The sequence below is a fragment of the Taudactylus pleione genome, unplaced genomic scaffold, assembly GCF_031769625.1.
Source record: "Taudactylus pleione unplaced genomic scaffold, aTauple2 ptg000070l, whole genome shotgun sequence".
Taxonomy (NCBI): Eukaryota; Metazoa; Chordata; class Amphibia; order Anura; family Myobatrachidae; genus Taudactylus; species Taudactylus pleione.
Genome location: NW_028284472.1, coordinates 8,580,514 through 8,605,032, shown reverse-complemented (window position 1 = coordinate 8,605,032; position 24,519 = coordinate 8,580,514). Strand labels below are relative to the sequence as shown.

General features: G+C 45.1%; 1 pseudogene; it reads right to left on the bottom strand.

The window, feature by feature from the left end:
- Positions 1-4,636: 4,636 nt before the first annotated feature.
- Positions 4,637-11,704, bottom strand: LOC148533743 (uncharacterized; annotated as a pseudogene).
- Positions 11,705-24,519: the final 12,815 nt, after the last annotated feature.

Here is a 24,519-nt window from a genome sequence, read left to right as displayed (position 1 = left end):
GATTAATAGTCTTTGGTAGTTTCTGTACAGATTAACATATGCACAAGTGCAGTCGATAAAAACTCTTTTTCCCTGGGCTGACCAGTTAATGTTATAGCAGGATGACCCCACACTGTGGACCTTATTCAGAGTCGGTCGCGAGCGCTGAGCGCTCGCAACCGACTCGATGTTGGTCCACAGGGCATGCGCACAAAGGAGTTGGCTCCATCGTGCGCATGCGCGAGCCCCCGCTAACGACGGGTGATCCGTCGTTAGCGGGCTCGAAGCAGACGGAGTGAGATGTCGATGTTGGTTGACAGCTCGCTCTGTTTGCTGGGCGGGCAGGGGGCGTGCCTGCCCAAATGGAGGCATTCCCGCCAGAACGCTAGCCGTTTGGGGGCGGCCCCACTGACATCATCAGTTATGTCAGTGGGGAGCTTCCTGCTGAAACACAGCAGGAAGCTCCCTGGGGCTTAAGGTTGACGAGACCCTACCCTAGGGTCTCGTCGTAATCCCCGATGGTCGCGATGGTCTTGACCATCGCGACCATCTCCCTTAGCTGTCGTTAGAGCTGCGGGTGTTAACCCACAGCCTAACAACCGACATGGAGGCGGCCGTTCAGGATGCAAGCGGCCGCCCTGTTTCTGAACGACTGCTTGCATCCTACACCACCTCTGAATGTGTCCCCCCCTAGTGTAGCATTATACCCCCCAGCTGGTTCAGGGAATACTGGAAGAATTTGCAGCCTGAGGCAGATATAAGTCAGGGGGAGTTGGTGTATGCATCCACTATCTAAAATAGTGCTAGTTAAACTTATAATCCACAGCACACAGCACCAAACTCTGGTTTTTGCATAGGCAGGACTGCTGTATAAATATAATTATTTTGGAGTATGAATAGTTATGTTCATTGTGACTGTGATGGAATAACCCAACAGGACTATGGGCCTGATTCAGAGCCGGACGCTCTTACCAGAGTGCTCGCTCTGAATCAGGGCCCTCCTCCTTTAAAGTGGAGCGTCCTCCTGGACGCTCGTATAGCTGTGGGTCACCACCCACAGCATATACGAGCGTCCAAAAAGATGGTCGCGATGGTCTCTATAATATGACCAAGGTCTTGACCATCGCGACCATCGGACTTGCGATGGAGACCCTGCAGTAGGGTCTCCCTGCCACAAGCCCTGGAGTGATTTTGACTCTATCAGAGCCAAACTCACTCCCACTGACATCACTAGTGTCAGTGGGGCCGGCTTCAGACGGGAACGCCTCCGTCTGGCAGGCACGCCCACCAAAGGGGGCGTGCTGTCAATCAACATCGACAGCACTCCCCCTTTGGTGCGAGACCCGGAGCGCCAGCTTGGCTGTCACAGTCCGGGTCTCACGCATGCGCACGATGGAGCTCCCTCCGTCGTGCGCATGCACAGTGGGGAACATCGACCCACTTGCGAGCGTACTGCCGCTTGCGAGTGGGTCTGAGTGACCCCCTATATTTGTTGATATTGCAAGGCTTATATACTTACCAAGGTACCAGCATAAGCACATTATATGGACTTACCTATATTGTGGAGGGGAGTCCAGTTATACTAATCTATAGCATGACAAAGTCTATAATATGACCAAGGAAAAGTGAAGGCTTGCTAGAGGAAAAGCCCCATAAGGATAATTAACAAAGACAATATCTACACTTCAGAAACTGAACTGGGACTATAAACTCTGGATTGGAACTATTTATAAATATAGGGCCTGATTCAGACCCACTCGCGAGCGGCTGTCCGCTCGCAAGTGGGTCGATGTTATGGACTGAGCATGCGCACGACGGAGGGGTTAGGTTTAAGCACTAGGGGAAGGGCTAGGGTTAGTCACTGGGGGAGTGTTAGGATCAAGGGCTGGCTGGCAACTTTCAGCTTAGGGGGCAAACAAGAGCAAGTGGCCCAGGTTATCTACCAGTGAATGCAATTTTAAAAATGGGAATAACAATAATGTTGGGGGTTTAAATAGCAAATGAAATCTGAATTTTTTTATAACAAAGAGCTATAGTATAAACAAATATATCATATACCAGCCCCATATGACTAATGCTGAGTGCACACTGACAGATATATTGCCTGTTCTATTGAACATGCAATATATTTGTAGAGCTTGATCGGTGAGTGTGTAAAAATGATATGTCTATTAACTATGTCATTCACAGGCATATCATATCTGCCCTGCAGCACAGTTGATGCCGATATATCTTACAGAGTTATTTACATGTGTACGGGTGACCTGCCGACCGCCCTTACCCATGCTGCAGGGGTCTGCCAGTGACTGATATCTCAACTGGGTGGGCAAATTTAAATGCCCAACCAGTTGTGATGTCAGTGCAGATACATTGGCCTGAACGGTTGGTAAGGTTCTATGCACTTACCAATCGTTAGATAGGTCGACCTGTCGGCCAGGTGTGTGCCCAGCTTTAGCTGAGACATGAACATCAGGGCCAATTTAAGGCTGTTTATTATGGTGGCGAGATTTTTTCTTTAAAAAAAAGCTTATACTGGGCTTGGGTCACAGTGGAAATAAGGGCCTCTTCATGGTAAAGTGCTATCCAGCTGTGGCCACTACCGTCTGCCTGTGTCAACCCACCGGTCTGCCCCCCGCCTCTGCTTAAGCCTCTCACTAACAATTATAAAAGTTTGTAGCATCTAATAATGCCTGTCCGGCGGATACTGACCCAAAGCATTCAGTTTGCCCAATATCCTTCAGATAAAATCATGTGCTGGCCAGACTCTGGTGTTTCGCAGTCACAGGGGTAAGCTGTACTTCTGGGTGTTCCTCTCCAGCTTGTGTGGATTGGGCTGCTGGAGGCATGTAGTGGGAGCCCTGGGTTCCACCTTCTATTGCGTGTGCCTCTCAGGGGCTGGGTTGAGTAGTTGCGCCCGGCCCTTTGTTCCACCTCCCCTTTTTGCGTTATGTGTGTCTGCTGTGGAAAAGGCGGGGTGCAAATCATCTATTACAAAACGGGCAGGGTGCATTTCACAATTAACAAAATGGACAGTGGGTACACACACATATACATATATATGCAGTGGTCGAAGTGGGAATTTTGAAGTGGGGGTATGGACAATTTAGAAGAGGTGGCAGCGGTGTAAGTAGTAAAAACGCGCCAGTCACAATATAAGTGTGCTTGGTCATGTGTCACAAGGGGCGTGTCAGCATGATACACCACCCGTTTCTTGTCACTCTGGGAGCATTCCTGTACATTCCATTACAAATACACCTTACCTATATGGTGGTTTCTCGGCAACGGGGAATATCTGAAGAAACTGATCCACCCTGGGTAGATAGTGTCTTCAGTCGGTATTCACTATTCATGTAGGAGATCATATGGTCTGAAAGATGCAACACATAGGGGGAATTCATTTCTTCTGTGTGGCATCAAAGCTAATGGGCGGATGATGGAGCAATTCAATTGCTGCTCCGTCAGGCGCCCATAAGCTGTGGGAGATACAAGTCTGTGGATTAGGTGCCCAAACGGTATGGGTGGTGGGGTACACAGGGGTGGTGGGGTGTACAGTTATAATAACTGATGGTATTACTCACAAGTTGCCTCAAACTGACTGAAACGATTATATAGTGATTGGGTGGAGTGGGATCTTGAGGCATGATGAGCAGCGAGCAGTGTGGCAGCAGAGAGGAAGACGGGGAGGGGGGCGGGTCAGTAACTAATAGACCTTGGCAGCAGGAAGAAGCTCCAGCACCTGCTTTGCTTGGTGCAGGTGGCACTGTAGGGCTCCACATGTCAACCTTGCTGCGGGCGGGCGACATCACAGGAAGGCTTCAGACTCAGAGCATCAGTATTGCTGGGGGTAGGCGGCACAGCAAAACTCCACAAAACCGCTTTGCCGGGGGTGGGGTTACAGATGACACAGCAGGGATCCACAAGCCAGCATTGTTGCCAGTGGGAAGTTATTCCAGCGGGGCAGCACCTCTGCCCCTAACCTCAGCCCTGCAGTCTGTGTAATAAGTGTGTGGAAGCTGAGATTATAAAAAAAATAATAATTATATATATATATACTCCCAAAGGAGGCACTCCGGACTCGTAGAAAAAAATCACAAGAGATACGGCATTCAGTGCAACGTTTCAACGCCTTTATTGGCGTTTTTGTCAAGCCAAATATACCGTGAAATGACTTACCCAACTTTAAATACCAAGCACCACACCAGCGTGATCGGCGTCACTGACTACTTCCGGTAACCAACAACGTGATAGCCGGAAGTGACGTCGGGACCACAATGTTACCATAGTGATATACACACAACGAAAAACATATAAGACATGTAAACAATACAATTAAAATCTCCTAGAAATACAGCGTGCATGTCATAAACAAAGACAATGACAAGTTTTATATAATTCTAACTAATGAAATAGTACCATATATAGACAGCTCTGAATCACAGAACCTATAGAGGCTATACATTGATGGCTACATAGAATCCTAAGGCAAAGAGAAGGCAATAAATAAGTAATTAATGCCCCAAAGTAACCTATCGCATATCAAGATTAATAATTACAGGTTAGTTGGAAATTGGCTACTAATAAACATACAAAACATCACTTTAGTAACCCGCTGCTTATAGGTAAGATAGATCCTATAGATACAGTGTCAAGGCCTCACCTAAATGAAACATTGTAGCCCCAAGGTTTCATTAAGGCCCCGTGGGGACAATGTATCAAGTTTAATGATCCAACGTGTTTCAACCTGCAATAATTTGCGTGAACGGTCACCTCCTCTAGTTAACGGGGGCACATGATCAATGATTCTGTACTTGAGAGAAGCTAGATTATGTTTTGCAAAGGCAAAATGCCTGGCCACCGGCTGTTCGCTTGTGCCCGTCAACAAGGCAGCTCGGATGGCCGAGCGATGTTGAACCATGCGTTCCCTCAATGTGCATTCTGTTTTTCCTATGTAAACTTTGGAACAAGGGTGTCACGGCCAGGGTATTTCAGCATGGCGCTAGGCGAGTGTTACCTGTGAGGTCATTGTGGCGCGGGCTGTCTGGTGGCGGAGCTGGTGTCTGGCGGGGGGCTTTGGCTGTACGCGTTGTTGTACGGGCCTGTTGTCACTCTGCGCTGGTAAGGCCTGGCGGCGTCTCCATTCCGTTTGGCATGGGCGCTGCCATCTTGCCTTCTGGCCATGTGATGCAGCTGGCCAATCCTGGTGAGTCACATGTTCCCTCCGGCCAGTAACAGCACGGCATGGGGTATTTAGGAAGGGTCAGTGCCTTCCTTCTTTGCCAGTGCAACGTGTATCTCAGCCTAGCTGAGAGGGAGTTCTCTGTGCTTTCCTGTTCCTGTGAATCCGCTGTCTGCCAGTCTGCCTGTCAGCTCCTAGTTCCCACTGGACTACCCCGCTACCTCCATCACCCCTGCCCATACCTGAGTGCCTGAGCCTGCTGACATCCTGCACTTCAGTTCACTATCTGCAAACCTGGCTTGTTTATTTTCAGTTTCACTATCTGCAAACCTGGCTTGTTTATTTTCAGTTTCACTACCTGCACACCTGGACTGCTCTAATTGTTTGTTTCTACCTGGACATTAACCCTTTTGCTCCCACCACAGAACTCTTGTGCACATTTATATTTTCCTGGACTTTTATTTACTGCCACATTATATGTCCACTCGAGCACCTATTAAAAATCCTAGTTTTATTTACAAATCTGCTTCTGTGATCGCTCCTGCTACCACTCCGGGTCCACAAATAACCCAGAACGTAACAGTTTGCACTGGCCACATGGAGCCGGCCACGGATCAGGAGTCAGGAGTGGATTTGTTCAGGTGCATTTCTGGTCGATTAGAAAATCTGGAAAACATGCAGCATCAGATGGCTAAATTTCTGCAAGAGATGTCCAAGCAACAGGATAGTTTGCAAACGTCCTTTTCTACCCCTGAAATACCAGCAACTACATCCGCATCAGCGTCTGGGAATACAGGAGGCAGATCATCTCCCCGCTTACGTCTTCCTTTACCAAATAAATTTGGCGGCAATCCTAAACTCTGCCGAGGATTCCTAAATCAGTGTGACATACATTTTACCCTGCAGCCTGACAACTTTCCAACTGCAAGAACTAAAGTGGCTTATATAGTCTCTCTGTTATCCGGCCAGGCCTTAGAATGGGCTTCCCCACTCTGGGAGCGCTCAGATCCACTGCTGGATAATTACACAGGCTTTGTGTCATCCTTCCGGAGGATTTTCGATGAACCTGGGCGTACTGTATCAGCATCATCAAACATCATGACACTGAGGCAAGGGGTCCGTCCTGTCAGTCAATATGCCGTGCAATTTCAAATTTTAGCATCAGAGCTCAAATGGAATGAAGAAAGCCCTCACCTCGGCCTTCTGGAATGGGTTGTCAGACCGACTAAAGGATGATCTAGTCACTCGAGAGCTTCCTACTAATCTGAACGACATGATTTCATTGTGTATCAAAGTTGACCTACGCTTCAGGGAACGTCAGGCTGAAAAAAACAGAACTGACCGGCAAAGGTCGTTTACCCCCTCCATTTCTACCCGTCCCATTCCTTCTCCCACTGAAGAGGAGCCTATGCAGGTGAATCAAACACACCTCTCCAAAGAAGAACGACAGAGAAGAATGCAAAAGAACCTCTGTCTGTACTGCGGAGAGTCTGGTCACCTGCTGATCTCCTGTCCCCGTAAACCGGGAAATGCCAAATCCTAACTGACCCTGGAGACATCAAGTTAGGAGTTATGAACCCGTCTCCAAAAATTAAAGATTTCACGATTACCCTAGCCTTGGATCTTAAACCCAAACCTGTCTTTGCTACTGCTCTAATCGACTCAGGAGCAGCCGGAAATTTCATAACGTTTAGTTTCATTGATAAATTTCAGATACCTTGTTTGACTCTCAACCATGCTATCTCTCTGACCTCGATAGACGGACGCCCTCTGACTAACGGGATAGTCACCAAAGAGACTCAACCTGTATTGGTCCGAATTGGGGCACTTCATTCTGAGTCCTTAAAATTCCTGGTGATATCAGAGGCCTCTCAAGAAATTGTTCTTGGTCTACCCTGGTTACGTAAACATAATCCCAGGATTGATTGGAGTTCTATGCAGATTCTGTCATGGGGTATGGACTGTCAGAAATCCTGTCTTCCAAAAATTCGACCTGTGAGAAAGACAGTTTCATTAGTTTCTTCTGCCATTCCCAAGGAATATCAGATGTTTGCCGATGTTTTTTCTGAACAACAAGCAAATATCTTACCCCCTCATAGCGAGTGGGACTGTCCAATTGAATTGATACCTGATAAGATGCCACCTCGTGGTCGTACCTATCCGCTGTCCTTGCCTGAGACTCAAGCCATGACCGAGTACATCCGGGACAACCTGGCAAAGGGGTTCATCCGCCCCTCTACTTCACCTGCCGGAGCTGGGTTTTTCTTCGTTGGCAAGAAGGACGGTGGTCTAAGACCATGTATCAATTATCGAGGCCTTAATGACATTACTGTAAAAAATCGATACCCTCTTCCCCTGATTACTGAATTGTTTGATAGGGTCAAGGGCTCTCATTTTTTCTAAATTAGATCTAAGAGGGGCTTACAACCTCATTCGTATCCGAGCTGGCGATGAATGGAAGACCGCTTTTAATACCAGAGATGGACATTTCGAGTATTTAGTAATGCCTTTTGGATTATGTAACGCCCCTGCTGTCTTTCAAAGTTTCGTTAATGAGATTTTCCGGGATCTGTTATATGTTTCGGTTGTTGTCTATCTGGATGACATACTGATTTTTTCACCCTCTGTGGCTAAACATCAAGAACATGTTAAGGAGGTCCTGACCCATTTGAGAGAAAACCACCTTTACTGCAAACTGGAGAAGTGCGTCTTTGGAGTGCCCAGTGTATCTTTTCTCGGCTATGTAATATCTGGCTCCAGTTTAGAAATGGACCCCAAGAAGGTACAAGCAATTCTGGATTGGACCCGACCTCAGACACTGAAGGCCATCCAGAGATTGTTGGGCTTCGCCAATTATTATAGACGCTTCATTAAGGGATTTTCTACACTGCTGGCTCCCATTACAGCCTTGACCCGCAAAGGTGCTAATCCTGCCCAATGGTCACTTGAGGCAGAGTCTGCCTTTCATCTTCTAAAACAGGCCTTCATCTCAGCACCAGTCCTTCGACAACCAGATCTGGACAGGCCTTTTTTGTTGGAAGTAGATGCATCATATGAAGCTGTGGGAGCAGTCTTGTCTCAACGTTATGAGGACAACCGAGTCCATCCGTGTGGGTTCTTTTCTAAAAAATTCTCTCCTGCCGAAAGGAACTACGCCATAGGTGAGCAAGAACTACTAGCTGTAAAGTTGGCGTTGAAAGAATGGAGATATTTGCTAGAAGGCGCCAAGTTTCCATTTACTGTATTTACGGACCATAGAAATCTCCTATTTCTCAAAAACCTCCAATGTGTGAGTCCTCGTTTGGCCCGCTGGGCAATATTCTTTGCCAGGTTTCAGTTCACCCTGACCTTTCAGTCTGGAGCACTTAATCAGAAGGCTGATGCCCTATCGAGATCTCTCCTCTGTGACGATCAATCTGAAAATCAAAGCAATACCCCTGTCTTGGAATCAAGAGTTTTCGCCGCATTACAACTTCAGCCTCCTACGGGAAAATCATTTGTGGCCCCGGAATTAAGGAAGCAGCTTCTCACTTGGGCACATTCCTCTCGCTTCGCAGGGCACTCAGGCACTCGGAAGACCTTGGAGTTCCTGAAAAGACACTATTGGTGGCCTTCTATGAAGGCAGACATAATGGACTTTATCTCTTCCTGCTCCTCCTGTGCCCAGCATAAATCATCACGACAAGCTCCAGCTGGGGAATTGCTTCCATTACCTACTCCATCACGTCCATGGACGCATCTCTCCATGGATTTCGTCACAGACCTGCCAGTCTCTCAAGGTTTCAACACTATCTGGGTTGTAATAGACCGATTTTCTAAGATGGTCCACTATATACCGTTGAAGAAGTTACCTTCTGCCCCTGACCTGGCACAGTTGTTTGTCCAACACATATTTCGTCTACACGGCCTTCCTGCTGAAATTGTCTCTGACCGTGGTGTGCAGGTTACTGCAAAATTCTGGAGGGCTTTGTGTTCTGTTCTTCAAGTGAAGTTAAACTTTTCCACGGCCTACCACCCGCAAAGCAACGGCTCCACCGAGAGAGTTAATCAAGATCTAGAGACTTTCTTAAGAATTTTTATGTCATCTTCCCAGGACAATTGGGCTGCCTTGCTGCCGTGGGCTGAGTTTGCACATAATGCTTCCTACCACTCGTCAACTAACCAAACGCCATTTCAGGTTGTATATGGCCTTCATCCTCGTGTTCCCGAATTCCGAAGCCTGCCTGTTTTCGATGTTCCGGCCGTGGAGGACACGGTGCGGAATTTTGCTGCCATCTGGACTCAAGTACGGTCTGATTTGTTGAAGGCATCCTCTCGCTATAAGACCCAGGCCGATAAGAAGCGTAGAATAGTTCCACGCATGCAAGTTGGAAGCCAGGTCTGGTTATCCACCCGGAATCTTCGTCTGAGGGTTCCTTCTATGAAATTTGCACCACGCTTCATCGGTCCCTTCTCCATAACAGAAGTCATTAATCCAGTAGCCTATCGTCTACAGTTACCCCCATACCTAAAAATCCCTAATTCCTTCCATATTTCCTTATTGAAGCCCCTGGTCCTGAATAAATTCCATAGTGCTCTACCTGCTTCTCCTCGAGTCCAGACGGAGAGAGGAGTTGAGTTTGAGGTCGCCCAGATCTTGGACTCTCGTCTACGCAGAGGTCATCTACAGTATTTGCTGGACTGGAAAGGTTACGGTCCAGAGGAACGTTGCTGGACCGAAGCTCGTGATGTCCACGCTCCCACGCTCATCAGGAGATTCCATTCTGCCCATCCGGAGAAGCCTGGTGAGTGTCCTGAGGCCACCCCAAAAGGGGGGGGTACTGTCACGGCCAGGGTATTTCAGCATGGCGCTAGGCGAGTGTTACCTGTGAGGTCATTGTGGCGCGGGCTGTCTGGTGGCGGAGCTGGTGTCTGGCGGGGGGCTTTGGCTGCACGCGTTGTTGTGCGGTCCTGTTGTCACTCTGCGCTGGTAAGGCCTGGCGGCGTCTCCATTTCGTTTGGCATGGGCGCTGCCATCTTGCCTTCTGGCCATGTGATGCGGCTGGCCAATCCTGGTGAGTCACATGTTCCCTCCGGCCAGTAACAGCACGGCATGGGGTATTTAGGAAGGGTCAGTGCCTTCCTTCTTTGCCAGTGCAACGTGTATCTCAGCCTAGCTGAGAGGGAGTTCTCTGTGCTTTCCTGTTCCTGTGAATCCGCTGTCTGCCAGTCTGCCTGTCAGCTCCTAGTTCCCACTGGACTACCCCGCTACCTCCATCACCCCTGCCCATACCTGAGTGCCTGAGCTTGCTGACATCCTGCACTTCAGTTCACTATCTGCGAACCTGGCTTGTTTATTTTCAGTTTCACTATCTGCAAACCTGGCTTGTTTATTTTCAGTTTCACTACCTGCACACCTGGACTGCTCTAATTGTTTGTTTCTACCTGGACATTAACCCTTTTGCTCCCACCACAGAACTCTTGTGCACATTTATATTTTCCTGGACTTTTATTTACTGCCACATTATATGTCCACTCGAGCACTTATTAAAAAATCCTAGTTTTATTTACAAATCTGCTTCTGTGATCACTCCTGCTACCACCCCGGGTCCACAAATAACCCAGAACGTAACAAAGGGCAGGTGATAGCATAAATGATGAATTTACTAGTACACGTCAAATAGTGTCTAATGTTGTACTTAACACCTGTGTAAGGGTGCCAAAACACTGGACCCACTTGTAATGACCTGCATGTGATGTAGTTAGGGCATCTGAAACATCCCAATTTGGGCGAACCCAAAAAGGAGGTTTTAGATTTTTTACCAAATTAGAGACATCATTATGTACTAAGAGATCTCTTAGATTCTTCCCCCTACGATAACAGAGCATCAACATGGTGTTATGTAATAGTCTAAGATCTTTGTCTGAGGTGATAATCGGCCACTACGCTTTAGCCTGCTTATTAATGGTAGAGCTCATATGGTTATACTGGTTTACCCATATGTGTCTATCATGTGTGGCCTTATTGGATTGCTTGGCCATAATCAATATATTGTATGGGATAGCTAAAGCTTTGGCTTTTGCTTTATCAAGGTTAACCTTAGAATAACCTCTCTGCAAAAATGTATCATACATAGTGTCAAGTTGTAGGACTCCCTCACTACGATCCCCAGAAATTCTGAGGGCACGTAAGAACTGTGAATATGGCAAAGCATTTTTAAGCGGTGCAGGATGTGCACTACTTGCAAGTAAAAAATTATTTCTATCAGTAGCCTTTACAAAGAGTGAAGGTACTAATCGTCCCTCTTTCCTCGTCAAGGTTACATCAAGAAAATTGACACTGTGTAAATCCATGGAGAATGTAAATTTTACTGGTTCATTGAGATTATTATGATGCTCAATCAGCTCTGCAAATGACTGCATTGAACCACACCATACGATCAATAGATCGTCTATATAACGGAAATAAGCTATTATTTCTTTAGCTATATTAGGATCTGTGAAAAAGATGTCTTGCTCAACAGAGAACATGTATGCATTGGCGTACGATTGGGCCACATTCGACCCCATCGCACACCCGGATAGTTGTAAATAAAAAGAGCCATTGTACATAAAATAGTTACGTGTCAACACCAGATTTAACAACTCCACAAACAAATCAATAGACGGTCCCTTGTAAAGGGAATTGTTGGTGATCAATCTCTTAGTAGCCTGTACACCAGCAGCGTGAGGGATGCAAGTGTACAGGCTAACAACATCAACTGAACATAACACACATTCAGAAGGCAAATCAGGTAACACAGTGAGAGCATTCAATAAACTGTTAGTGTCCTTCAACAGAGTGGGTTTGGCCTGTATGCAAAGTTGTAATATGGCATCAAAATAAGTTGAAACCGGCTGATACAAAGAAGCTCGTGCCGCTATTATTGGACGTCCAGGGGGCCTAACGGGGTCCTTATGCAATTTAGGAATCAAATAAAGTAACGGTCTAATAGAAAAATCTACCACCAGGGCTTTCATGATGGATGATGAGATTAAACCTTGTGTACATGCAGATGCTATTATTGAATCCAGCTCCTTCTTAAAAGTGACTGTCGGATCTTGAGCTAACTTTTTGTATGTTATAATGTTATATTATCGCTTAATTGTTTTTCAGCCTCAGCCTTATAGTCACATAAATTAAGAACGACGATGGCACCCCCCTTGTCCGCTTGGCAGAATATTACATCGTCTTATACTGCAAGATCTTTAAGAGTGGATTGTTCTGCTTTACTTAGATTCCAGTGCCGTGGCTTCTTTATATTAGGATCTTCACTAATAGTTTTATCTAACAAGCGAATAATGGTTTTCAATGAAGCATTGTTACTAACAGGATCGAATGTCGATCTTTTTTGTAGTTTCTGAAGTTGTATAGGTACGTCCGATGGTGTCGATGTTTTGTCAGCAAAAAACTCTTTGATTTTAATGCCTCTATTGAGCTTATAAGTCTCTATTTTCCATTGCATGGTGTCAAATGGGACTGTAGGAACAAAAGATAGTCCTTTTCTCAAGACCAATAGTTCATCGGAAGTCAAAACTCTGTCCGATAAATTGAAAACTATGTCCTGCGGGCCCTTGGTGGTCTTCCCCTGCCTCTTGTTTTGTTGCCCTCTACGGGTATATTTGGGCCCACACCTAAAAAACGTGCCCTAGTGCGGTTGCCCACTGGAGAATGTCCTCTCCCTCTAAATTTCTGAGTGCTAGCGTGATCTGTGTCACTTTCCGTAGTAGCTGTATCTTCAGAGGTGTCAAATTTAGACCTATATAGAGTACGTCGAAAGAGAGGACATCTGTCTGTTTTAGGGTAAGACCCAGTTAGCCAATGGTACACGTTGTTGGTCATAATCAAGATCTACCTTCTTTTTTTTTTCACCTTTAAATTTTATCAACTCGTTCTTATATGTTTCTAATTGCGTGTTTAGTTTTGAAATCCAATCACATTGTTTATCAGTTGTCAAAACGGGCAGACTACTGGCTTCTGTTAATTTGATTTTTTCTTTTGCCACAGTAATCTCCCTCTTAGACTCCTCTATAACTAAAAGCAACAAATCGAAAGAACATTTGTTCAAAATTGAAGTCCATTTTTTACAAAAATCAATGTTGAACCGGCCGATAGTCGGGACATCCTTTATTCTAAACCCCCTCAGGATTTTTTTGTCTTTGAAATAGTTAGACAGAGTAAGTCCATGATAAAAATAGTCTATTTCTCTCTTTCTCAAACGTAATACAGGTTGAGTCTCCCATATCCAAATATTCCGAAATACGTAATATTCCGAAATACGGAATATTTTTAGCATGAATGAAATAGTGAAAACTTTGATTTTTGATGGCTCAATGTACACAAACTTTGTTTAAGGCACACAATTATTAAAAATAAAGTATAAAATGACCTATAGGCTGTGTGTATAAGGTGTATATGACACATAAATGAATTTCATGTATGTACACAAACTTTGTTCGAGCCGCAAAATTATTGAAAATATTGTATTAAATTACCTTCAGGCTGTGTGTATAAGGTGTATATAAATCATAAATGCATTCTGTGTTTAGATTTGGGCCCTATTCCTAAGACATTCAATATGGTATGCAATTATTCCAAAATACGGAATATTCCGATATCCAAAATACCCCTGGTCCCAAGCATTTTGGATATGGGAGACTCAACCTGTAGCTCATTAAACAGTTCTTGAGGTGACGCAGCATTTATGTGGTCAGACAAAACCTCATTGAATAGTATGGCTTCTGCCTCTACTTCAGAGAAGCTAAACACTGCCCCTTGTTCTAAGGCAATCTGTTGGTGCACACCTTCAACATTATCCATTGCCATCGATGAAACTTAGAAAACAATGGGAACAATAAAAAAATTTCACAACAAAGAGTAACTGTGTGTCACTGAGAGTCACTATGTAAGCTTCCAGGCAAAAAAACTCTGCGTTAGCCTCCAGGTCCAACCACGGACCAGACCATATGCAAACGCTGTAAATACACGAACACTTCAGCAGAATAAAATCCAATAGTAACAAGTGAGAACTGCGCTAAAGATGTAGCTTCCTCACAATATCCACGGTGCCTTGATAAACGGACTGACCATAATTACCTCCAGGTGAAAGTCAGAACGTCATACATAGAAATCCACGATCCGGCACTCTGTGGGAAAATGAGTTAGTTGTGCCGGGTGCCCTTCCACAGCAAATCCATGAAGTGTATCAGCTGAAATACATACTCCCAAAGGAGGCACTCCAGACTCGTAGAAAAAAATCACAAGAGATACGGCATTCAGTGCAACGTTTCAACGCCTTTATTGGCGTTTTTGTCAAGCCAATTATACAGTGAAATGACTTACCCAACTTTAAATACACAACGAAAAACATATAAGACATGTAAACAATACAATTAAAATCTCCTAGAAATAGGTAATGGAGTTCTGTGATTCAGAGCTGTCTATATATGGTACTATTTCATTAGTTAGAATTATATAAAACTTGTCATTGTCTTTGTTTATGACATGCACGCTGTATTTCTAGGAGATTTTAATTGTATTGTTTACATGTCTTATATGTTTTCGTTGTGTGTATATCACTATGGTAACATTGTGGTCCCGACGTCACTTCCGGCTATCACGTTGTTGGTTATTGGAAGTAGTCAGTGACGCCGATCGCGCTGGTGTGGTGCTTGGTATTTAAAGTTGGGTAAGTCATTTCACGGTATATTTGGCTTGACAAAACACCAATAAAGGCGTTGAAATGTTGCACTGAATGCCGTATCTCTTATGATTTTTTTCTACGAGTCTGGAGTGCCTCCTTTGGGAGTATGTATTTCAGCTGATACACTTCGTGGATTTGCTGTGGAAGGGCACCCGGCACAACTAACTCGTTTTCCCACAGAGTGCCGGATCGTGGATTTATATATATATATATATATATATATATATATAAACTGAGACAGACACAGACTGAGGCAGACACAGACCAAGAGACACATATACAACACACAAACACACACACACACACACGTAACACAGACAAATGGACACATACAGACACACACATGCAAGACAGACAGATGGACACATACAGACACAAACACACATGCAACACAGACAGACACACACACACATGCAACACAGACAGTTGGACACATACAGACACACACACACACGTGCAAAACACAGACAGACACACACATGCAACACAGACACACACACACATGCAACACAGACACACACACATGCAACAGACAGATAGACACACACATACACACACAGCACACACATAATTGAAATAACAAAACAACACCCCCCTGCAAAATGTATGCCACTTTGACATATAAATATGCCCCACTCCACCCTCCACTTACCTGGTATGGGTGGAGAAGACAGGAAGCAGGATCTCCCTCACAGTAAGGCACTCCTCATCTCTGCCCTCTCTGACTCTCTCCTCCATGGGTGTGGTGCAATAATTTTTCAGCTCCTCTTCTCCCGATAAGCCATGCCCCTTTTCCCATTCTCCAGCCTCTTGGGTTTCTAGGTAGAGAAACCTTGCTCCTCATTGGTTGATAGCGGCCATCTTTTTGTAGTCGGATATGGGGGCAGCCATTTTCTATAAGCCACTGCTGCTACTTATTTCGTATCTTCCTCAAGCTGGGCAGCGGCCGAGGAGCATGAGCATCCTCTGCCTGCCGGCCCTGAAATACGTAATTGTAGCGGCCCGGGGGGCAGTTGGCACCCTGCCCCCCGGCCCAGCCCGCCACTGGTTAGGATTAGGATTAAATTACAAAAAAAGTGTAGACCATTTGTGTGTCGACCATTTGAACTTGTCAACTTTTTAACCTTGTCGACCTTTTGTACTGTCGACCATTTGTCAGTCGACCATTTGTCCCTATCAATTTTTAACCATGTCGACCTATTGACTGTCAACCATCTGGTGTCGACCTATTAACTGTCGATCTAGACACTGTCTATTATCCATTTTATGAAATATATAGATTTTAAAAATTTACTTTTAATATACAATATTAAAAACGACAAAAAAAATGTATCTACAAGAAAATTCTAGGTTAGAGACAGTAGTGATTGTAATACACCATTCCTTATTAATGTACACGTTAAAATATATAGCTATTATAGCATTTGAAAGACATATTTAAATGCTATCCCAAAAGGATTTTTATATATATTCATAGACAAACATTATAGAAGCGTACAAAAAAGATTCCCCTTGCCTTGTGGTAATGGCGAAGTATTATACTGTAAATATTATAAATTCCAAATTCATAAATAATGATCATTAGACTTCAATAAATTTCCTAAATTATTCTGTATATAAAGAAAATAAAGTGCAAGGATGGTCAGGGTATAGATGCCGTAAATCTTTTTCCCATAAAAAAAGTTCAAAACTAATGTTGGGAGAAAAGGTAAGGCCTTTTTTGAGTAGAGACAGTTGTTCTGGTGTAATAATTTTGTCTGATAGAGTAATTACCTTCAATTCTTCCTCTGCCAAAGAGTTACTCATCTCCGTCTGTTGATCCTTGTTGATTGTCTCGGAGGTAATGAGGGATCCCAATTTTGAGAACCTCTTCCTCTTCTTCCTCCCCTTCCTTGTTGCCCTCCTATATGGTACCGTCCTCTGGTATCCCTCATATTCTCTAAAAAAGAGACTGTCACGATCCGGGCTGTGCTGCCACGGAGCACTCGGACCTTACCTGTCCGGGTGCTCTGGCAGGGCCCTTCCTGCGGGGCTCCTGGAGGTGATCCGGGCGCTGGGGGGCTGATGGCAGCAGACCTCTGTGTTCGCCGGCGGCTGCTGGGTGCCGCCATCTTGACGCAGACATGTGACCTGGGGGAAGCCTATCCCATCCCTGCATTGCTCTGTGAGCTCCAGCCAATCCCTGCACACCCCATGGTTCTTAAGGGTGCATTGCACACTCTTTCCTTGCCAGTGCAACATCGTACACAGCGTGAGCTGTGTGTTAGTTCCTGAGCTCCTGTCCGCTGCAGGTTGTCACAGTCTGTCTGTATTTCGCAGTACAGCTCCAGCTTGCCTTCCGCTGTCCCCAGTTCCTGTGTGTCACTCTCTGTTCCTGCTCCCCAGGAGGGCCTGCCGTCCCCGAGACTCTGGTCCTAGTTCACCACTTCAGTGCCCGGGTCCGACGTACCTTCGCTTCCTCAATACTTGTCCGGATCTCCTTATCGTCTTGTCATTCATGATTCGCACCCCTTTGAAACCGGCTTCCTTTCAATACCAGCAAACCATTCCACTGACGTCTTCTGTCTCCACACCGGCTCCTAACCCAGACCCAATCGTGACAGTTTGCACTGGCCGTATGGATACGGCTAGTGGACAGAGTCCTAGTGTGGCCCTTTTACAGGGTATTGCCAACCGGCTAGAATGTCTGGAAGCTTTGCAGCGGCAGTTAGCCCAATTCCTGCAAGATATGTGTCTTAGGCAGGACTCCTTACAAGCCTCCCTAGTTACGGTGAACATGCCCGCTGCTACCAACCCACCATCACTGCCAGTCGCTACTCCTGCTACTACCTCATCGCATTTGCACCTACCCACTCCTAGCAAGTTTAATGGAACCCCTAAAATGTGCCGTGGTTTTTTAAACCAGTGTGACGTTCATTTTACGCTCCAACCATCAAATTTTCCCACTGCCAAGTCAAAGGTAGCCTACATCGTCTCTCTGCTGTCCGGTTCAGCTCTTGACTGGGTATCTCCGCTTTGGGAAAGATCTGATCCCTTACTGGACAACTACACCGATTTCCTGACCTCTTTTCGTAGAATATTCGACGAACCTGGGAGAACTACTTCCGCGTCCACTGACATTATGCGTCTCCGCCAAGGATCCCGACCAGTCAGCCAATATGTCATACAATTCCAAACCTTGGCATCCGAGCTAAAGTGGAATGAGGAAGCCTTAGTCTCCGCCTTCTGGAATGGCCTCTCGGAGAGGTTAAAAGACGACCTTGCCACCCGGGAGGTTCCTGCTAAACTAAACGATATGATTTCTGCAATAAAGTAGACCTACGTTACCGCGAGAGACAAGCAGAGAGATTCAAGGGAGATCGTTTTAGGTCCCGAGTTACGATTCCACCAGTGGCACCTTTGTCTGAAGCTCCGGCTGATGAACCCATGCAAATTAACCGGACCCGGCTCTCTATTGAAGAACGGCAAAAACTCCACCATGAGAATTTGTGCTTATATTGTGGTGAGCCCGGACATCTGGTCGCCTCCTGTTCCCGGCGTCCGGGAAACCCTCGCTCCTAACTGGCACTGGAGACACCAGGTTAGGAGTCTTGTCCCTGTCTCCAATTTTGAACGAATCCGTTATGTCTCTTGTATTAGACTTAAAACAAGGACCTCAAACAATTTTTTCTCTTCTTGATTCAGGAGCCGCTGAAAATTTAATTTCTGCCGAATTGGTTCAAGATCTCCAGATCCCTGTCACTCCTCTCACCCAAGCCATCTCCTTATCAGCCGTGGATAGTAGTCGAATATTCAACGGGAATGTCTCCTTACAAACCCAGGCCATTCAAGTTCGTGTGGGGGCCCTTCATACAGAACTCATTCGCTTCCTGGTGATTACCAAGGCCTCCCATGGGATAATTCTGGGATATCCATGTAAACTTAACCCGCGTATCGACTGGAGCTCCATGCAAGTCACGGCTTGGGGAAACTCCTGCTTTGCCTCTTGCCTCCCTTGTATAAAACCTATTAAAGAAATTAAAATACCAGGAGATTCGTCCGTGCCTCTTCATTATCGGACCTTTTCCGACATTTTCAGCAAGACCAGGGCTGACGAACTTCCTCCACATCGGGACTGGGATTGCCCGATTGATTTGGTTCCCGCCAAGAATCCACCCCGGGGGCCGCATTTATCCCTTATCATTGCCTTAGACCCAAGCGATGTCGGACTACATACAAGAGAATCTCCAGAAGGGCTTTATTCATCCATCAACTTCTCCCGCTGGTGCTGGGTTCTTCTTTGTATCCAAGAAGGATGGAGGTCTTCGACCCTGTATCGATTATCGGGGTTTGAACGATATTACCATTAAGAACCGATATCCTCTGCCCCTTATCACTGAATTGTTCGACCGTGTCAAAGGAGCTACAGTATTCACTAAACTGGACCTACGCGGGGCATATAACCTCATTAGAATCCATGCCGGCGATGAATGGAAAACCGCCTTTAACACCAGAGACGGTCACTTTGAATACCTTGTGATGCCATTTGGACTCTGCAATGCCCCCGCTGTATTTCAGAACTATGTAAATGAGATATTCAGAGATTTGCTATATGTTTCCGTTGTCGTATATCTGGATGATATATTGATCTTCTCCTCCTCTCTTACTAAACATCTCTCTCATGTGAGGAAGGTCCTATCACGCCTGAGAAAAAATCATTTGTACTGCAAACTGGAAAAGTGTGAGTTTGAAGTTCCTTCTATTCCTTTCCTAGGTAATATTATCTCTGGATCTGGGTTAGAGATGGACCCCAAGAAGGTACGGGCCATCCTGGACTGGTCCCGCCCGGATTCCTTGAAAGCAGTCCAGAGGTTTCTGGGGTTCGCAAATTACTACAGGAAGTTTATTAAAGGATTCTCAACCCTAGCGGCGCCAATTTCCGCCCTAACTCGCAAAGGAGCTAGCCCCTCTATGTGGTCCCCGGAAGTGGAGACAGCCTTTCAAATGCTAAAACAAGCATTCATCTCTGCACCCATCCTGAGACAGCCCGACATTTCCAGACCCTTTCTCTTGGAGGTAGACGCCTCTTCCGAAGCGGTGGGGGTGGTACTGTCCCAGAAGTTCAAAGATAACAGAATCCACCCCTGTGGATATTTCTCAAAAAAATTCTTACCGGCAGAAAGAAATTATCCGATTGGGGAACAAGAACTGTTGGCAGTCAAGGCGGCCTTTTCTGAGTGGCGTTATCTCCTCGAGGGAGCCCAGTTTCCCATCACGGTTTACATCGACCATCAGAATCTGCTGTACCTGAAGAACGTCCAGTGCCTCAGTTCTCGCTTAGCTAGATGGGCAATATTTTTCTCCAGGTTTAATTTTATTTTGACCTTTCGTCCTGGAGCCCAGAATCAGAAAGCAGATGCTCTCTCCCGTTCGCTCTCCTCCGAAGCTCTCTCCAGTCTGCCTAAGGAAACCCCAGTTCTAGAGTCCAAGGTTTTCGCTACTATCCATATCCAGCCACCTCCCGGGAAAACTTTTGTTGCTCCTGCCCTCCGTAAACGACTCCTCACTTGGGCACACACGTCTCGTTTTTCTGGACATACTGGAATCTGCAAGACACTGGAATTCTTGCGTCGTTTCTATTGGTGGCCCGCCATGAAGTCTGAAATTGCCAAATTCATTGCCTCCTGCTCTGCGTGTGCCCAACATAAATCATCCAGATTACCTCCGGCAGGAGCCCTCTTGCCTCTCTCCATTCCTTCTCGACCCTCGACTCATTTATCTATGGATTTTGTGACGGACTTACCTACTTCCAACGGATTTACCACCATTTGGGTCGTGATTGACCGTTTTTCTAAGATGGTACATTTTATCCCACTCTCCAAGCTACCGACCGCCTCTGAGTTAGCTAGACTCTTTATTCATCACATATTCCACCCACATGGTCTTCCATCGGAGATCGTTTCGGATCGAGGGGTTCAATTTGTGGCCAAGTTCTGGAGGGCCCTATGTTCTACGTTCCAAGTTAAATTGAAATTTTCTACTGCCTATCACCCTCAATCCAATGGATCTACAGAAAGAGTAAACCAAGACCTAGAAACCTTCCTAAGGATCTATATGTCGTCTTCCCAGGATAATTGGTCCGATTCTCTTCCATGGGCAAAATTTGCACACAACAATTCCTACCACTCTTCGACTGGACAAACTCCCTTTATGATTGTTTATGGCCTCCATCCTCGAGTGCCCGAGTTTACTGACTTACCAACCTTCGATGTGCCTGCTGTGACCTCCACTATACAAGACTACTCTAAAATTTGGACTCAAGTTCACTCCTCCCTTCTAAAAACGTCACACCGATACAAGCTAAAGGCTGATACTAAAAGAAGGGCCATTCCTAGTATGAAGGTGGGAGATCAAGTGTGATTATCTACCCGAAATTTACGACTCCGATTTCCTTCGATGAAATTCGCTCCTCGGTTTATCGGTCCTTTTTCTATCATCGAGGTCATCAACCCCGTGGCCTACAAGTTAAAGCTTCTTCATTACCTCAGAATTTCAAACTCCTTCCATATCTCCTTATTGAAACCGCTAATCCTAAATCGGTTCTTCAAGGTTCTTCCGCCAACTCCCAAAGTCAAGACTGTGATGGGGGACGAATTCGAAGTTAAACAAATTTTGGATTCAAGACTCCGTTACGGTCAATTGCAATATTTGTTGGACTGGAAAGGTTACGGTCCAGAAGAAAGGTCATGGGAAAAAGCTGAAGATGTCCAGGCTCCCCGCTTAATCCTCGATTTTCATTCTAAGATCCCTAAGAAGCCTATGAAACGTCCGGAGGCCGTTGCTAAAGGAGGGGGTACTGTCACGATCCGGGCTGCGCTGCCACGGAGCACTCGCACCTTACCTGTCCGGGCGCTCTGGCAGGGCCCTTCCTGCAGCGGCTCCTGGAGGTGTTCCGGGTGCTGGCGGGCTGATGGCAGCGGACCTCTGTGTTCGCCGGCGGCTGCTGGGCGCCGCCATCTTGACGCAGACATGTGACCTGGGGGAAGCCTATCCCATCCCTGCATTGCTCTGTGAGCTCCAGCCAATCCCTGCACACCCCATGGTTCTTAAGGGTGCATTGCACACTCTTTCCTTGCTAGTGCAACGTCGTACACAGCGTGAGCTGTGTGTTAGTTCCTGAGCTCCTGTCCGCTGCTGGTTGTCACAGTCTGTCTGTATTTCGCAGTACAGCTCCAGCTTGCCTTCCGCTGTCCCCAGTTCCTGTGTGTCGCTCTCTGTTCCTGCTCCCCAGGAGGGCCTGCCGTCCCCGAGACTCTGGTCATAGTTCTCCACTCCAGTGCCCGGGTCCGATGTACCTTCGCTTCTTCAGTTCCTGTCCGGATCTCCTTATCATCTCGTCATTCATGATTCGCACCCCCTTGAAACCGGCTTCCTTTCAATACCAGCAAACCATTCCACTGACGTCTTCTGTCTCCACACCGGCTCCTAACCCAGACCCAGTTGTGACAGAGACCGTGGACATGGGTGAAGTGTTTCTAGGTTCAGCATGTCCTTCTGTATACTCTTCTGTACCAGGGAATTCTGCCTCAGATGAAGATGGATTATAATTCTCATGCCTGAAGTGTACAGGTTTAGTTTGTTGGTCCCATTTGAAAATTCTACCAGATGTATAATCCCTCTTATCTTGATTGAATTTATTCCTTTTACGTTCAATAATAGTCGTTTCAAAGATCTCCAAATCTTATTTGTTTTTTTCAAAACTTCGCTGAAATTGCAAATCCTGTCCCTATGTTGAGAGTTTTTTACCTAGATTATCAATTTCCTTGACACATTCCTCCAGTACTAAAAGATTATGTTTTATTAGTACCGTAATGAGGTCTTGGGAGCATTTCAAAAGACAAGCTTCCCATTCTATTTGTAATTTTGATGTAGACAGAGTAAAGGAAGGAAAGATCTTCGGTCTCAATCCCCTAGGGGAAATCTTGTGTTTCTGATAGTTTTCTAGGGAGGTAAAGTCCCAATTGACTCTTAGTTGTTTCTGTAAAAGTTGTATTCATTGATTAAAGTCATATTCCCAATTAATGTTAGTAGTGTCATCTATACCTGATGATGAAAAGATATTATCCAGATCCTCCGGTGACCTCTGTTTATTAATTAATTCATCTTTCAAACTAAAACTCGTCATAATTAATAAGAACTAAATCTCAGACCTTAAAAATACCAGGTCAAAAATTAGTGGTCGTGCTGACAATACTAGGAAACTGAGAAACCTCAGGAATTTATATAGTATATGTTTAAGGAAAATGGAAAAGGGAAAGATCGTCGCACTGACCATAGATTAATTAAGACACAGATATATGAATTATTATAACAAACCGCTATTCCTGTAATATGTTTACTAATAGTAAATATTTTACTTGGTAGCGGTGGTGATCACTAGAGTTGTGGTATATAGGTATCAAAGGGGAGAAAGATAGAAAAGAACTCTGTTTTGTGAGCACTCAATTTATGAAATATATAGATTTTAAAAATTTACTTTTAATATACAATATTAAAAACGACAAATTTTTTTTTATTTACACGAAAATTCTAGGTTAGAGACAGTAGTGATTGTAATACACCATTCCTTATTAATGTACATGTTAAAATATATAGCTATTATAGTATCTGAAAGGTATACTTAAATGCTATCCCAAAAGGATTTTTATATATATTCATAGACAAACGTTATAGAAGCGTACAAAAAAGATTCCCCTTGCCTTGTGGTAATGGCGAAGTATTATACAGTAAATATTATAAATTCCAAATTCATAAATAATGATCATTAGACTTCAATAAATTTCCTAAATTATTCTGTATATAAAGAAAATAAAGTGCAAGGATGGTCAGGGTATAGATGCTGTTAATTCCTGATTCTGCTACTCCTCACCCGGAACTAAGTCCATCTATGAGGAGTGAGTGACCATAATTAACGGGTTGCCCTTTGAAACAACAGGATAACAGTGATTTTTCTCAGGTGTTCGTTTCTGCTTTTGTGGGTCTTACTAATCAAGCATTGGACCCACAATGAGAGAATTACTAATCCTGAGGTAGTCAGCAGTTAATAGAGGGAGAGGAAGCAGGGATCAGCATACATTTAAGCACAGATTTTTTATATCGCACAATACCACCCATCTATGCTTTCAGAAACACATACTTGCATGAACCAAACTCTAATGTGAAATAAATATCCCTACCATCTGATGCAGAATGATAACGTATTATTGTTTTAAGTTTAAATCTAAATTTTTACATATAGCAGAAGACAAACTGATACATAACATATCTTAGAAAAAAAGTAGCAAAACAGATGTCTGAGTAAATTCAGAAGGGAAAGATAAATAAAACCCTATGGCTGTTTTATACATTATTTATTTATTTATTAACAGTTTCTTATATAGCGCAGCATATTCCGTTGCGCTTTACAATTGGAAACATTGATAGAACAAAACAGGGTAATAACTGACAGACATAGAGGTATGAGGGCCCTGCTTGCAAGCTTACAATCTATAGGGAAATAGGCATTGATACACAAGGATAGGTGCTATATATATTGCAGTTTGGTCCGGCCAGAATGCAGAGTTTCTTGGTGGGCTGCATGATCCAGTCACACAGGAATGTCGG